Source organism: Triticum dicoccoides, chromosome 7B, assembly GCF_002162155.2.
Source record: "Triticum dicoccoides isolate Atlit2015 ecotype Zavitan chromosome 7B, WEW_v2.0, whole genome shotgun sequence".
NCBI classification, from domain to species: domain Eukaryota; kingdom Viridiplantae; phylum Streptophyta; class Magnoliopsida; order Poales; family Poaceae; genus Triticum; species Triticum dicoccoides.
In genome coordinates, this window is record NC_041393.1 from 279,313,884 (window position 1) to 279,331,539 (window position 17,656).

General features: G+C 46.3%; 1 pseudogene; it reads right to left on the bottom strand.

The window, feature by feature from the left end:
- Positions 1-1,032: 1,032 nt before the first annotated feature.
- On the bottom strand, positions 1,033-4,333 carry LOC119338873 (annotated as a pseudogene).
- Between the last annotated feature and the right edge of the window lie 13,323 nt (positions 4,334-17,656).

A 17,656-nucleotide genomic window follows, 5' to 3' on the forward strand; every position in this document is an offset into this window, starting at 1 on the left:
CACCTTTAACCCCTATTTGTGTGCACATGTCCAAACTCCTTCATATGGTCTTGTTCAGCTGCGACGGATGTGCCCGTAAAATTAGCAAGCCGACTCGCTACCTATGAAGAGTTTGGCTTGCCACCGGGTGAGTTCTCAACGTGGTGGTGGAGGAACTTCAGACTGTCGTCCTTTGGCGAGAGCTATCATGTCCCATGAGTCCCGTCTTGAAGAACCCTGTTGATCAATCGTTTTTGACATTAGAGACTCTTCTCCCACGATCTAGTTCATCACCTGGGCAATCCGATTCATGACAGCTAGCATTTACGTACTTCATAGCTAAGCATGATTGGTTCAAAATAGTTCAAATTCTTTTAAACATAGTTCAAATTCATTCATTGCAACGCACGGGCATATGTGCTAGTTTATAATAAAGCACGGTGAGAGCCTTTTTCGAGAGGGTTGCACTGAATTTGTGCCCTGCATGACCTGCATGAATCTTAAAGCAGACATGGGCCTGGTTGTGGAGAAACAATCGAATTGACCATTTCTAGCAACCCATGTTCGAGCGGGTGCAGCGTTGCACATAGCTGCACACCTTGGGAAGCATTGGGAGGCATAAGGACAACTCCAGCACACGATCCTAAACAGACGTTCGTTTTGCCCGAATTCTGTCCGTTTGGGTAGAGCAATGGGGTCGTGTCTGGGCCATTTCTTGGATGCGGTGTCCGCGTGCCCAACACGCGGACGCATCCCGGCCGCATCCTATCCGCATCCTTTTTCAAATGCCATATTTTTGAATAAACCACAACCTAGTTTAGGCTAGCGACCCTATTTCACGCCAGCAACACAACCAGCAGCCCTACACGTCCTCGCCGACAACACAGCTAGCGGCCGGCAATAGAGCCAGCCTACAAAAAATGAATAGTTTTGTCGCCGGCAAACATAGCCACCCCCCAAAATAAATAGGTTTCTCGCCGGCACACAGCCAGCGGCCCAGCGGCCAGCACCCATGCCAGCCTCCAAAAGAACGGCCATGGCCGAACAGACGACCTAGTTCAGGCCGTCGGCATCGAATATCTCCTTCTGTTTAGCCTCAAACCAGCTCCTCGTCTTCTCGCTCATCTTGCTCAAGTCCACACTCATGATCGCTAGGGCCACCTCCTTTGCTTTGGTTGCGGCGTTGGTGGCCTCGATGTCGAGCTGCCTCTGCCTGGCCGTGACATTGGCGGCCTCGATGTCGAGCTGCCTTTGCCGGGATGCCTCCTCCATGTCGATCTTCCTTTTCTTGGCCGCCTTCTCCATCTCAAGCTTCTTCCTTTAAAGCTCTAGGTATTGCTTCATTTGCTCGTCCTTGCTTTGTCGCTTTTTCTCGTCCCTCATATCCTTTTGAGACATCATGCCATGCAAAGTCTCATGCAAGGCCATGGATGACGCATCACGTATGTCGTCCACCTTGGAGTTGGTCTTGCCCCTCGGCCTCTTCAACGCCTCACCATCTCCACCTCCGGCCAACGCGACCGTCTTCTTGCCTCTCTTCCTTTGAAGTTCACGGTATTGATCTTTGAACTTAGGGCAATTGTTGATGATCGTCCAACAATGCGTAAGAGTGAATGGCTTGTCATTGTGCCGTGCCTTGAATGCTTCCAAAGATTGAGATGCCTACACGACGAATAACAATTGAACATGAAAACATATAGAAGGCCGATGTCTCGTGGCCGTAGCAACGAAAGAACTAGGATGAGGAGAGCATACCATGTCCCCAATGCCGAGGCCACTCACGGGCCGTGCTTCAAGCTCTCAAGTGTGGCACAATACTTGTTGCGTTCTTGTTGGATGAACAACCTCCTCTTTTGAATCGAGGTGATGCCACGGTCGCTCGTAAATTGGTAGGGCGCAAACAACTTTCTTTCATGGAATGTTTTGTGAACTCTTGTCCAAAAAACAAGTCCCTTTTGTCGCGCACCGGTTCTCGATCTTGGCTAATCTCCATCCAACTTTGGCAAATCAACTTGTCATCTTCTTGTGAGTATGAACCTGTACGAATGCTCTTCTTCCTCTTTTGTGCTTCTGCTCTTTGGGTGAGCTCGTCGATAAACAATGGCTCGCCCCCAATTTCAATGCCTTCTTCTTCATCACCATCACCTTCGCAATAGATGTCATCATCTTCATGCCACGAATCACCATGGTCGTAGTTAGCATGTTCGTGGGCCTCTTCATCGACAACGTACTGGGTGCGGCCATCCTGACTTTGGGTCTCGTCGGGATCGTAGGCACGGCCATGCCCACCCTCAAAGATGACATTCTCCATGAACTGGTTGTAGAAGGGGTTGTCGACCGTTGGCGTTGGTGTTTCCATTTCGCCAAACAGGACGCGGGGCGACGGCATGGTGCCCGTAGACGGCGGCCATGCTTGCTTTCTTTGCATCTTGACGGACGACCGGCCGCCGCTACTGGACCCTGGCGTGGCGTTGAGCTCGATGACGACCGAGGGGCACGGGGTGGACGGCACGATCACGCCAATGTCCGGCGACGCCAAAAAATGAGTCTGGCCATCGTGCCTCGGCGGAGGAAATCCAGGGCGTGGTCCGCGACGTCGGAGAGGGGCAGTGCGGAGGCCTGGTGACCGACGAGCCTGTGCGCGCCGGGCCGACAGCCGCTGCAGAGAAACCCGCCGGATGGCAAATCCCAAGCATGAGAAGGGCATGCGCTTTGTTGACGATGTCCTCCTTCTCGTCGACCTCGGCCTTGCACCGCGCGGCCTCCACCGCATCGCGCTCGGCGGCGAACTTGGACGCGACGTTCTTGCCCTTGACGACCGTCCTTCGGTTCCTCCTCTTCGTCGATTCCGCGTCCAAGTTTGCGAGCTCCGCTGGCGTGCATTCCGACCGCGGCTTCCTTGGACCCTTGGCCGCCTTCTTCTTCACCTTTCTAAGAGCGTCGACAGCCTGGCCGCCGAAATTCGGTGGGGCGTTGGCCATGGACGGGGAGGGTGGTGGGCAGGACGTGGGAGGGTTTGGGGGGAAATGGCGCGAAATGGGGCGCGGGGCTGGTGCTTCGTGCCACCAACGGGCGGGCCAGGTGAGGACAAGTGCGCACGTCCCGCCCGTCCGCGCGCTGTCCGTTTCACTCCAAAAGTGGCTCAAACTTGAGTCGGGATGGGTCGAAAGCGGACATAAAACATACAAAAGTCCGTTTGCGCCTGCGCGCTGGACCGTCTGGTTTGTCCGTTTTACTCCAAACGGATGCACCCGGACAGGATGGGGTCACGCTTGAGTTGGCCTAACTCCCTGCTCTCCCCTCATGGTCCAACCCCCATTCTCTCTCACCGCCTCTTAAGTTACCACCAATGGTTGCTCACGCTCCACCGTCAGGCTGAGATACAAGATTTTTTTTTGGCTCTTGTTGCATGTTAGATTAGAGTAAATACAAGAAATCTGCTCAAGAAGAAATCCATGCACCTCGATTGTTGCAACTGTGTTCTGTAATGAGAATAGCCATTGTTGCAACTGTGTTCTGTAATGAGAATAGCCATTGTTGCAACTGTGTTTTCTGTAATGAGGATAGCGAAGAAACTACATCGCACCTTTTTGGGACTGTGATTTGGTTCAATGCTTATGGAACTTTATCCTTCTCAACAAGATGAAATGCATCTCTATCTGTGTGACGGTGAGGCCCCTGCCACTGCCTGCGGGACGGGGCGAGGGTACAGGGGAGGAGGGCTGAGACCAGTCGGCGATTTTTTGGTGATGGAGAATGTCTAGGATTTCGATGTGGGAGACGTAGTGTCCTTTTGCTGAACAGAAACGTCATCTCGGCTAGGCAAGCATCCACCACATGTTTGTGTTGATGTGAAGCTCAACAAGGTACTTAATTACTATTGTGATAATAATCTCCTATGCCTAAATATCCCACTAACTATTTTAGAGCACATGCAGCTATACCACCTCTATCATTTTTCTTTTGAACCCATATACCACCTCATCATCAGAAGCGGCTTGCCCTCTCTCTTCCGTGCTCCCATCTGTAGTCCCACCATTCAATTTCCATCCAATGGCTTCCTTAGTTTTTTCCTTGTGTCTCCTTTTTAGAGGAGAAAATGTTTCCTTCTCTCCTGTATATTTGGACAACCCCCGTAATACGCAGTACGACGTAGAGTTCCTGCTCGACGTACTTCTCCTTGGTTTTGACGTGCCCTTGATGCGCTCCGCCTTCGTGCTGACCCCCCCCCCCCCTCCCGGCTCTCCTTGCCGTCGCCATGGGCAAAGGCGTAGTCCCCGCCTTCGTCCTGGCTTCTGCAATATCCTGCCCAATTGGTAGTTAGGCTAGCAAATCCTAGCGTCTTACCTGGCATCGGCGCAAAGGTTGCAGGCGGACGCTTCGTGTTTTTTTCCTGCCAGGTTTGAACCATGCATGTAGCGGCCGACTTTCCCTGTTGGTTTTGGGATTAATTAGCGCCCATTTCTTAGCGCTCAGAGTTGGCGTGTAAAGCGCTAAGCTGATTTTTTATTTTATGATGTTTATGTTTTTCATCATAAGCGCCTACGCAAGCGCTCTGCAATGAACATGCCCCCTTCACCGATTACTTTCTCGCCACACATAAGTACAGGAGGCCAAGCACCTTGAAGTTCCTTGAGGCTTTGTTTGGTTAGCGCACAATTCACGTTGACGCCCCGGGATCGCGTCCCAATCCACGTGGGCCGTCCCGCACAGGAACCGTCACCCGTGGATTCTAAATCGGTTGTTTGGTTTCTACCAAGGCTAGGAAATCCCCGGCCAAACTGCGCGGGGCACGCCGCTCCACAGTGCTACTCCCTCCATTTCAAATTACTTATCGCTGAAATGGATATATTTAGAACTAAAATACATTTAGATACATCCATACGTGCGACAAGTAATTCAGAACGCAGGGAGTAGAAAAGAATGACAACTCTCAGAGCCAATTGACGCCCCGCATTCATGGGCCGGCCCATCCCACGATGACTTGGTTGCTCGCCAGGGCGCACCCACCCGCTTGGTTCGCTCGGTCAACTATTGGCTGTTGACCATTTGGCCACTCAACCGTTGACTTAATTTTTTTTCCAAAATCCAAATAAAGTTTGCAAAAATTGAAAAATGTTCAGGAGTTCAAAAAAGTATGGACTGAAAAAAAATCACAATTCAAAAAATTTCACGAATTCAATAAAAAGCTCATGATTTTGAAAAAGTTCGGGGATTTGGAAAAAGTTCATCATTTTTTAGAAGTTCGCAAATTTGTAAAAAGTTAAAGGATTTGAAAAAGGTTCATCAATATTGGGAAAAAAAATCACAAATTTGGAAAAAAGTTTGTGGATTTGGAAAAAAATTCATCGATTTTGAAAAAAAAAGTTGCATACTGAATTTTTGGAAAACCGTAGCAACGATTAAACTCTTTGATTTCCTCTCTTATATTTTCAGCATAAATGTTTTTTGAGGTGATTTTGATTCTTGACTAACATGAACTCCATGGATGTCCAACATTTTTTAACCTCCCTGTGTCTTTTATAGTCCTGAGCTCGCCAATTTTTTAGGTTGCCCATGAAACTCATGTGATAGTTATTCTGCATGATTTTTCTTAGTGATACTTGGTGAATATCTTCATCATGATCCTTGTTTTGCTTTGCTTGAACCAGAACTGCCTCTTGACGAACAAGGATGTTAGGAAGTTCCTGTATGATATCTACATTGGCGTGAAGTCGAGGAAGAGTGGTAGCACAATCTATCTGCAACCCCTTTGTAGCTGGTAGGAGGAACCTTCCTCGAGGGTGTCAAAACGAACATTCTGTGATGTCAATATTTTTAGCGAATCAAAAAAAGTTCAGAGCAACTGTTCAGGTCGTTTTTGTACAATTACCATTAGTATTGTGTATGTTGTTCATATGCTATGGCAGGGCATGTTTTTCAAACTCCCTACCTTAACTGAATGCACATAGGTGTGATCAACGATATGCCATATATTGTTAATTCAAATATTTCAAATCTCATAGAAATATATTGCAGCCAATTCCCACGCGCGGGTGTCATCTAATAATAATTAGATAGGGTACCCAAACCAATACATGAAGCACACCTTTTTTCATCTAATTATTAATAAGCCTTAGGGCACACACCATGATCAAGCACGATCCAAACAATCCTAGCTAGTTACTCTTTAATCAAATCCGTCTGCATACTCGGTCACCACACCATACACATGCATGCATGCACGCACGCCTGAATTTAAACAGGAAAATTACTCTCAGTCGATCGTTGAGAACGGACAGCAAGCAACTAAGTTTCAGACATTGTCGGAGGTGGTTGAGGAAGGCGGCAGGAGAGGCTGGGTGACGGAGGAGCCCAGCTTGGCGCTCCGGACCTCGCGCTCGCCGCTGGAGGAAGCTGCGGATGCCGCGGCCATGGTCACCGCCTCCTTGCGGTTGCGCGACCTGTCCTCGCTCTTGCCCCATAGCACAAGGTAGAGCCCGGTGATGATGAGCGCGGCGCCGATGATCCCACCGAGGTAGAACTTTTCTGTTAGAAGGGAGAGAGGGATTTGATGAAATAGTTTATTGTATTGTTTGAGCCTCGTGGCCATATATATAGGAGTACAATGATCTACTTGGAGTACAAGACAAGCCAGAACAAATCTTAGTCTATCTCGTCTTTCCTAATAATCACGATACTCAACATCCCCTCGCAGTCACAACGGTAGCGACGCAGACGGTGAGACTGAAGAAGAATCCAAAGGCAAGCTGACAGACCCCCCCCCCCACACAGTCGTAACGGTCGATGGATCGCGGAGCCGTGGCTGGAGTGAAAACCGACGAGGTTGCTGAAGCAGGCGGTAGCCCTTTGTGCCGTTTGTCGATGTAGCCGAGAGCGTGGGTGGTGGACCCGTGGTCGAGATAGCCGTGCGAAGAATGCCGTGGTCGATGTCGAGTCGGGGTAGCCGGTGGCGAGGAAGTCGCCGTGGAGTCGCGGGCGCAAGGGGCCGCCGAGTTAGCATGGGCGCAGTGGTGTCGAAGTAGTGGTGCGCCGGGGAGAAGACGGTGTTGACGAGGCATCGCGCCGGGGTTGCCAAACCCGGGGACACGTCGTAGATGAAGGCACGCGTCGGTGGTGCCAGCACCGGGCATGCGTAGACGGTCAAAGACGAAGTTGACGAAGCGCCATACCAGGCTTGCCAGGCCCGGGAACACGCTGTGGACGAAGGCACGCATCGGTGTTGCCAGCACCGGGCATGCATAGATGAGGGACCTGCACGAGCTGTACGCCATGTCGAAAAAGTCAGAGGGCCCAGCAGAGAAGAACTCGACGACGATTGCGGCGTCCATTGGCGCGGGGCCGATGTCACCAACGATGGTCGGAGTAGATGAAGTGGTCGAGGTAGATGACGGCGACAGTGGCAACGGGCTGACGCTGGACGAAGACGAACGGGGTGGACGGGCGGCGGCGGCGGCCTGACGGTGGCGGTGGCGGCTAGGTTAGGAGTGCGGCGGCGGTCCTCGAAGTAGGCGAAGAACCTGACAGCATGACGAAGACCGGCGCGGACGGTGGCATTCCCGCGCCAATGAAGACGGCGCGACGCATACAACGGGAGGTCGACGCGCGGTGACGGCAAGAAGACCTCGGGGCGGCGGCGGGAACCGCGGGCCGCGGCGCTACGGCCAAAGGGGCGATGCAGCGGCGGAGCGCGGGTCGGTGCAACCACGGGACGGCCTCGAGGTGGCGGCTGTGACCGCGTATCGCGGCACTACGGTCCGTAGGGGAGACGCAGCGGCGACGCGCGAGTCGATGCAGCCGCGAGGAGAACCACGGGGCGGTGGCGCTGCGGCCCAACGGGGCGACGCAATGACAGCCCGTTGCTCGATCGGTGGAGGGGCGCGCTGAACTCGGGGACGATCCGTAACCAATGGGCCAGGTCAGTCGCGCGGCGTAGATGAGGCGGATCGCGGCGGCGAGCGGGTGATCAAGCCGATCGCGCGCGAGGTCGGGGACGCCGCTCGGTGGAGGCGGGTGCTACGTCTTGATCTTGCGTTGGTTTTCCTTGTAGAGGAAAGGGTGATGCAGCAATAGTAGCGTAAGTATTTCCCTCAGTTTTTGAGAACCAATGTATCAATTCAGTAGGAGGCTCCTCAAAAGTCCCACGCACCTACACAAACAAACAAGAACCCGCAACCAATGCAATAAAGGGGTTGTCAATCCCTTCACGGCCACTTGCGAAAGTGAGATCTGATAGAGATAATATGATAAGATAATTTTTTTTGGTATTTTTATGATAAAGATTGGAAAAATAAAGATGCAAATAAAAGTAAATTGAAAGCTTATATGATAAGAGGTAGAACCGGGGGCCATAGGTTTCACTAGTGGCTTCTCTCAAGATAGCATAAGTATTACGGTGGGCAAACAAATTACTGTCGAGCAATTGATAGAAAAACGGATAATTATGAGATTATCTAGGCATGATCATGTATATAGGCATCACGTCCGTGATAAGTAGACCGAAACGATTATGAATCTACTACTATTACTCCAAACATTGACCGCTATCCAGCATGCATCTATAGTATTAAGTTCATAAAGAACAGAGTAACGCATTAAGAAAGATGGCATGATGTAGAGGGATAAACTCATGCAATATGATATAAACCCCATCTTTTTATCCTCGATGGCACCAATACAATACGTGCCTTGCTGCCCCTGCTGTCACTGGGAAAGGACACCGCAAGATTGAACCCAAAGCTAAGCACTTCTCCCATTGCAAGAAAGATCAATCTAGTAGGCCAAACCAAACTGATAATTCGAAGAGACTTGCAAAGATAACTTAATCACACATAAAAGAATTCAGAGGAGATTCAAATATTTCTCATAGATAAACTTGATCATAAACCCACAATTCATCGGATCTCGACAAACACACCACAAAAAGAGTTACATCGAATAGATCTCCAAGAAGATCGAGGAGAACTTTGTATTGAGATTCAAAGAGAGAGAGAAGCCATCTAGCTAGTAACTATGGACCCGAAGGTCTGTGGTAAACTACTCACAACTCATCGGAAGGCCCTTGGAGATGATGTAGAGGCCCTCCGTGATCGATTACCCCTCCGGCGGAGCGCCGACGAAGGCTCCAAGATGGGATCTCGCGGATTCAGAAGGTTATGGCGGTGGAAATAGTTTTTCGTGGTCGCTTCTGATGTTTTCGGGTTACATGGGTATATATAGGAGGAAGAAGTAGGTCGGTGGACGCTCGAGAGGGCCCACGAGGGTGGGCGGCGCGCCCACATGTAGGGGGTGCACCGGGCACCCTCGTGGCCGCCTCCCTTATTTCTTGACTTCCACTCCAAGTCCTCTAGATCACGTTTGTTCCAAAAAGATCGCTCCCGAAGGATTCATTCCGTTTTGGAATCTGTTTGATATTCCTTTTCTTCGTAACACTAAAATAGGCAAAAAAATAGCAATTCGGGCTGGCCCTCCGGTTAGTAGGTTAGTCCGAAAAATGATATAAAAGTATAAAGTAAAGCCCATAAACATCCAAAACGGGTAATATAATAGCATGGAACAATAAAAAATTATAGATATGTTGGAGATGTATCAAGCATCCCCAAGCTTAATTTCTGCTCGTCCTCGAGTAGGTAAATGATAAAAACAAATTTTTTGATGTGGAATGCTACCTAGCATAATTCTCAATGTAATTTTCTTTATTGTGGCATGAATGTTCAGATCCAAATAATTCAAAATAAAAGTTCATATTGACATAAGAAATAGTAATACTTCAAGCATACTAATCAAAGGAATCATGTCTTCTCAAAATAACATGGCTAAAGAAAGTTCATCCCTACAAAATCATATAGTTAGGCTATGCTTCATTTTCGTCACACAAAAATGCTCCCATCTTGCACCCCCCGATGACAAGCCAAGCAATTGTTTCATGCTTAAATAATCTCAAACTTTTTTCAACTTTCATGCAATACATGAGCGTGAGCCATGGATATAGCACTATGGGTGGAATAGAATATGATGACGGGGGTTATGTGGAGAAGACAAAAAAAGGAAAGTCTCATATTGACGAGGATAATATACGGGCTATGGAGATGCGCATCAATTGATGTCAACATGAGAAGTAGGGATTGCCATGCAACGGATGCACTAGAGCTATAAATATATGAAAGCTCAACAAAAGAAACTAGTGGGTGTGCATCCAACTTGCTTGCTCACTAAGACCTAGGGCATTTTGAGGAAGCCCATCGTAGGAATATACAAGCTAAGTTCTATAATGAAAAATTCCCACTAGTATATGAAAGTGACAACATATGAGACTCTATATATGAAGAACATGGTGCTACTTTAAAACATAAGTGTGGAAAAAGATAGTAACATTGCCCCCTTTTTTATTTTATTTTATTTTATTTTATTTGGGCCTTTCTTTTTTTCTTTGGCCTTCCTTTTTTTCTTTGGCCTTTTTTTTTCTTTTTGGCCTTTTTTCTATTTGGGGACAATGCTCTAATAATGATGATCATCACACTTCTATTTATTTACAACTCATGAATTACAACTCAAAACTAGAACACGATATGACTCTATATGAATACCTCCGGCGGTGTATCGGGATGGGCAATGAATCAAGAGTGACATGTATGAAAAATTATGCATGGTGGCTTTGCCACAAATACGATGTCAACTACATGATCATGCAAGGCAATATGACAATGATAATGTGTGTCATGATGATGAACGGAATGGTGGAAAGTTGCATGGCAATATATCTCGGAATGGCTATGAAAAAGCCATAATAGGTAGGTATGGTGGCTGTTTTGAGGAATATATAAGAAGGTTTATGTGTGATAGAGCGTATCGTATCACGGGGTTTGGATGCACCGGCGAAGTTTGCACCAACTCTTAAGGTGAGAAAGGGCAATGCACGGTACCGAAGAGGCTAGCAATGATGGAAGGGCGAGAGTGCGTATAATCCATGGACTCAACATTAGTCATAAAGAACTTACATACTTATTGCAAAAATCTACAAGTCATCAAAAACCAAGCACTACGCGCATGCTCCTAGGGGGATAGATTGGTAGGAAAAGACCATCGCTCGTCCCCGACCGCCACTCATAAGGATGCACAATCTAAGAACACCTCATGTTTCAAATTTGTTACACAACTTTTACCATACGACATGCTACGGGACTTGCCAACTTCAACACAAGCATTCTTTAAATTCATAATCACCCAATTAGCATGACTCTAATATCACCACCTCCATGTCTCAAAACAATTATCAAGTATCAAATTGATCATAGCATCCAATTCACTTCCTATGATAGTTTTTATTATACCCAACTTGGATGCCCATCATTCTAGGACCAATTTTATAACCATAGCAAATACCATGCTGTTCTAAAAGACTCTCAAAATAATATAAGTGAATCATGAGAGATTAACAATTTCTACAAAATAAAGCCACCGTCGTGCTCTAAAAGATATAAGTGAAGCACTAGAGCAAAAACTATCTAGCTCAAAAGATATAAGTGAAGCACATAGAGTATTCTAATAAATTCCAATCAAGTGGGTTTCTCCCAAAAGATGTGTACAGCAAGGATGATTGTGGTAAACTAAAAAGCAAAGACCAATATCATACAAGATGCTCCAAGCAAAACACATATCATGTGGCGAATAAAAATATAGCTCCAACTAAACTTACCGATAGACGAAGACGAAAGAGGGGATGCCTTCCGGGCATCCCCAAGCTTAGGCTTTTGGCTATTATTGAATATCTTGGGGTGCCTTGGGCATCCCCAAGCTTAGGCTCTTGCCACTCCTTATTCCATAGTCCATCAAATCTTTACCCAAAACTTGAAAAACTTCACAACACAAAACTCAACAGGAAATCTCATAAGCTCCGTTAGTGCAAGAAAGCAAAACCACCACATAAGGTACTGTAATGAACTCATTCTTTATTTATATTGGTGTTAAACCTACTGTATTCCAACTTCTCTATGGTTCATACCCCTGTATACTAGCCATAGATGCATCAAAATAAGCAAACAACACACGAAAAACAGAATCTGTCAAAAACAGAACAGTCTATAGCAATCTGTAACTCTCGAAAACTTCTGGAACTCTAAAAATCATAAAAAATAGGAAGTCCTGGGAAATTTGTCTATTGATCTAAAGAAAAAGAATCAACGCAAAATCATGTCTCTGTGAATTACTAAAATTATTTTCGTGCGCGCAAAGTTTCTGTTTTTCAGCAGAATCAAATTAACTATCACCATAGGTTATCCTATAGGTTCTACTTGGAACAAACACTAATTAAAACATGAAAACACATCTAAACAGAAGGTAGATGAAAAATTTATTACTAAAAAGAAGCAAAAACAAAAAACTAAAATAAAATTGGGTTGCCTCCCAACTAGCGCTATCATTTAACGCCCCTAGCTAGGCATAAAAGCGAGGATAGATCTAAGTTGTGCCATGATAATAAGATAGATCACGAAAACTCATCTCATATTGTCTATGTTCAGCAGCAAGTTTTCTTTGAGGCAAGGAAAAGTAATCAAAAGGGCTAAATTTAATGGGACAAAAGTCCCCAAGATCAATCTCAGGAGGTATGGGTTCCTCCTTTGGCCCTTCATATTGGACAACTAATTCATCATTGTAAGCATTCTTTTGGCAAAACTTCGTGAGCCTATACTCAAGAGAGTATCCTAGATCATTGTTTCAAAGAGCAAAATCATTATTAAGTTTGGAAATTCTATCAACTAGGATATTGGTAGGTACGTTTCTTCTAAGGTTTTCGTTAAAAGCAACATAATCCAAAGATTGAAAACGCCTAATTTCCTCTTGATCAAAGAGGATCGCCTCTATGGGAGGACGGCCAGCGTCCACCCTATAGTGCGCAAAGATTTATTTGGCCTCTTTTATTATGAATCTAAACTCATGTGCCAAAAAGATAGTAGCGACGTGCCTAACAGAAGAATGCTCAATATTAGAAAATTTCAGGAAAATTCTTTGTATGCAAGGATGCATATGCATGAATTGTCTTTCAAGCTCAACTACAAGCATGGCAATAGCATCCGCAAGACTACTAGTTCTATGAAGAATAGAACCACCCAAAGAAGGTAAAGCACTGGCACAAGTAAAGAAATCTTGAATAACCCCCTTTCCAATAATATTACCACTACCAATTCGAAACTTTTTAGTATGCAAGATAGGGGGTTCTTCAACAGGAGCATTAGAATTTTCCATGTTATCATTATTGTCCATATCGACGATAATCTCCCCAATTTCAGACATAACGGCAGAAAAAGCGAGGAGAAGGAGATTGAGAAAGAGAGGGAAAATAAAGCAGCAAGGGTTAAGTGGGGGAGAGGAAAACGAGAGACAAATGGCAAATAATGTAATGCGAGGGAGATGAGTTTGTGATGGGTACTTGGTATGTCTTGACTTGAGAGAAGACCTCCCTGGCAACGACACCAGAAATCCTTCTTGCTATGTCTTGAGCTTGCGTTGGTTTTCCTTGAAGAGGAAAGGGTGATGCAGTAATAGTAGCGTAAGTATTTCCCTCAGTTTTTGAGAACCAGGGTATCAATCCAGTAGGAGGCTCCTCAAAAGTCCCACGCACCTACACAAACAAACAAGAACTCGCAACCAACGCAATAAAGGGGTTGTCAATCCCTTCCCGGCCACTTGCGAAAGTGAGATCTGATAGAGATAATATGATAAGATAAATATTTTTGGTATTTTTATGATATAGATTGGAAAAGTAAAGATGCAAATAAAACTAGATTGAAAGCTTATATGATAAGAGATAGACCCGGGGGGCCATATGTTTCACTAGTGGCTTCTCTCAAGATAGCATAAGTATTACGGCGGGTGAACAAATTACTATCGAGCAATTGGTATAAAAGCGAATATTTATGAGATTATCTAGGCATGATCATGTATATAGGCATCACGTCCGTGACGAGTAGACCGAAACGATTCTGCATCTACTACTATTACTCCACACATCAACCGCTATCCAGCATGCATCTAGAGTATTAAGTTCATAAAGAACACAGTAACACATTAAGAAAGATGACATGATGTAGAGGGATAAACTCATGCAATATGATATAAACCCCATATTTTTATCCTCGATGGCAACAATACAATACGTGCCTTGCTGCCCCTGCTGTCACTGGGAAAGGACACCGCAAGATTGAACCCAAAGCTAAGCACTTCTCCCATTGCAAGAAAGATCAATCTAGTAGGCCAAACCAAACTGATAATTCGAAGAGACTTGCAAAGATAACTTAATCACACATAAAAGAATTCAGAGGAGATTCAAATATTTCTCATAGATAAACTTGATCATAAACCCACAATTCATCGGATCACGACAAACACACCGCAAAAAGAGTTACATCGAATAGGTCTCCAAGAAGATCGAGGAGAACTTTGTATTGAGATTCAAAGAGAGAGAAGAAGACATCTAGCTAATAACTATGGACCCGAAGGTCTGTGGTAAACTACTCACAACTCATCGGAAGGGCCTTGGAGATGATGTAGATGCCCTGTGTGATCGATTCCCCTTCCGGCGGAGTGCCGACGAAGGCTCCAAGATGGGATCTCGCGGATACAAAAGGTTAAGGCGGTGAAAATAGTTTTTTGTGGTCGCTTCTGATGTTTTCGGGTACATGGGTATATATAGGAGGAAGAAGTAGGTCAGTGGACGCTCGAGGGGCCAACGAGGGTGGGGGGCGCGCCCACCTGTAGGGGGCGCGCCGGGAACCCTCGTGGCCGCCTCCCTTGTTTCTTGACTTCCACTCCAAGTCCTCTGGATCACGTTTGTTCCAAAAAGATCACTCCTGAAGGTTTCATTCCGTTTGGACTCCGTTTGATATTCCTTTTCTTCGGAACACTGAAATAGGCAAAAAAAACAGCAATTCGGGCTGGGCCTCCGGTTAGTAGGTTAGTCCCAAAAATGATATAAAAGTGTAAAGTAAAGCCCATAAACATCCAAAACGGGTAATATAATAGCATGGAACAATCAAAAATTATAGATACGTTGGAGACATATCAGTTGGGTGGCGGCGGAGTCCGAGATGAGGCCGGCGATGACGGATGGCGTGGGACGTCCTGCGGACTAGCTTGTCAGCACCGGCACCCGGACTGCCAAAGCAGCGCCGGTGCCCAGGCAGTAAGGCCCGAGCGACCAATGGAGCAGCGGTGTCCGAGTTGAGGCAGCCGACGAGCCTGACATAGCCGTCCCGATGCAGCTGAGGACGAGGCCGGCGAGGTAGACCGCCGGGCCGATGCGGCGGAGGCGGGTGACGTGGATCGATGGGCGGGCCGGCGCCTGAGCGACGACTATGATTGGCCATCGAATGGCGAGGCCGCCGGGTTGGGGTGATGCACGTTTCCCAATCAGAGCAGGGTGGTGACGGCCGATGCAGGGCGATGGGCGGACCGACGCGCGGACGACGGCTAGCCCTGACGGGCCGCCTCGGCGCGCGTGGCTGCTGGGTCGGAGGAGACACTGGCTGGTCGCGCCAGGGTTGGAGTAGAGGCGCACGGAGGTCGACGGCGGTGACGGGCGACGCGAACCGATCATGATTAGATCGAAAAACCAAAAGGAAAAACACCGTTCAAAACGACCGGCGAGAGAGAGAAAATTCGGATCAAAGGATCAGGAAAAAGACTCTCTAGGGCAGCCGGTCAACACGACCAGCGGACGAACCCTAGATACGGGCGGCGCACCCCCCGACGGCGATCATGGAGACTGGCCACCCCGGGGGCGGCGCACGAAGCAGAAGCGACGGGCGGCTAGGGTTTAGAACCCAGAAACTGATACCATGTTAGAAGGGAGAGAGGGATTTGATGGAATAGTTTGTTCGGACACACCATTACGCTGTGGTGTTCTAGGTGGCGTTAATTGTGAAACTATCTCATGTTGTTTCAAATGAAGACCAAACTCGTAACTCAAATATTCTCCTCCATGATCAGATCATGGAAATTTTATTTTCTTGTTACAATGATTTTCCACTTCACTCTGAAATTCTTTGAACTTTTCAAATGTTTCAGACTTATGTATCATTAAGTAGATATACCCATATCTGCTCAAATCATCTGTGAAGGTCAGAAAATAACGATACCCACCACGAGCATCAACACTCATTGGCCCGCATATATCGATATGTATTATTTCCAATAAGTCACTATCTCGTTCCGTTGTTCCGGAGAACGGAGTTTTAGTCATCTTGCCCATAAGGCACGGTTCACAAGTATCAAATGATTCATAATCAAGTGATTCCAAAAGTCCATGTTTATGGAGTTTCTTCATGCGTTTTACACAGATATGACCCAAACGGCAGTGCCACAAATAAGTTGCACTATCATTATCAACTTTGCATATTTTCGCATCATCATTATGAATATGTGTATTACCATGATTGAGATTCAATAAACCATCACCATTGGGTGTATGACCATAGAAGGTTTTATTCCTGTAAATAGAATAACAATTATTCTCTGTCTTAAATGAATAACTGTATTGCAATAAACATGATCTAATCATATTCATGCTCAACGCAAACACCAAATAACATTTATTTAGGTTCAACACTAATCCCGAAAGTATAAGGAGTGTGCAATGATGATCATATCAATCTTGGAACCACTTCATTCTTAACTAGTCTCTATTTATTCTGTAACTCCTGTTTTGAGTTACTAAGCTTAGCAACCGAACAAGTATCGAATACCCAGGGGCTACTATAAACACTAGCAAGGTACACATCAACAACCTGTATATCAAATATACCTTTGTTCAATTTGCCGTCCCTCTTTTCCACCAAATATTTGGGGTAGTTCCGCTTCTAGTGACCATTTCCTTTGCAGTAGAAGCACTCAGTTTCAGGCTTAAGTCTAGCTTTGGGCTTCTTCACGGGAGTGACAACTTGCTTGCCATTCTATTTGAAGTTCCCTTTCTTCCCTTTGCCCTTTTCTTGAAACTAATGGTCTTATTTAATCATCAACACTTGCTGCTCTTTCTTGATTTCTACCTTCATCGATTTCAGCATCACGAAGAGCTCGGGAATCGTTTTTCGTCATCCCTTGCATACTATAGTTCATCACAAAGTTCTAGTAACTTGGCGATGGTGACTAGAGAACTCTGTCCATCACTATCTTATCTGGAAGATTAACTCCCACTTGGTTCAAGTGATAGTAGTACCCAGACATTATGAGCACATGCTCACTAGTTGAGCAATTCTCCTTCATCTTTTAGGCAAAGTACTTGTCAGAGGTCTCATACCTCTTGACACGGGCATGAGTTTGAAATACCAATTTCAGCTCTTGGAACATCTCATATGCTCTGTGACGTTTCAAAAACGTTTTTGAAGTTCCAGTTCTAAGCCGTAAATCAAGATGCACTAAACTATCAAGTAGTCATCATATTGAGCTAGCCAAACGTTCATAACTTCTGCATCTGCTCCTGCAATAGGTCTGTCACCTAGCGGTGCATCAAGGACATAATTCTTCTGTGCAGCTGTTGGGGAACGTAGTAATTTTCCTACGCACACGCAAGATCATGGTGATGCATAGCAACGAGAAGAGAGAGTGTGTCCACGTACCCTCATAGACCAAAAGTGGAAGCGTTATGACAATGCAGTTGATGTAGTCGCACGTCTTCACGATCTGA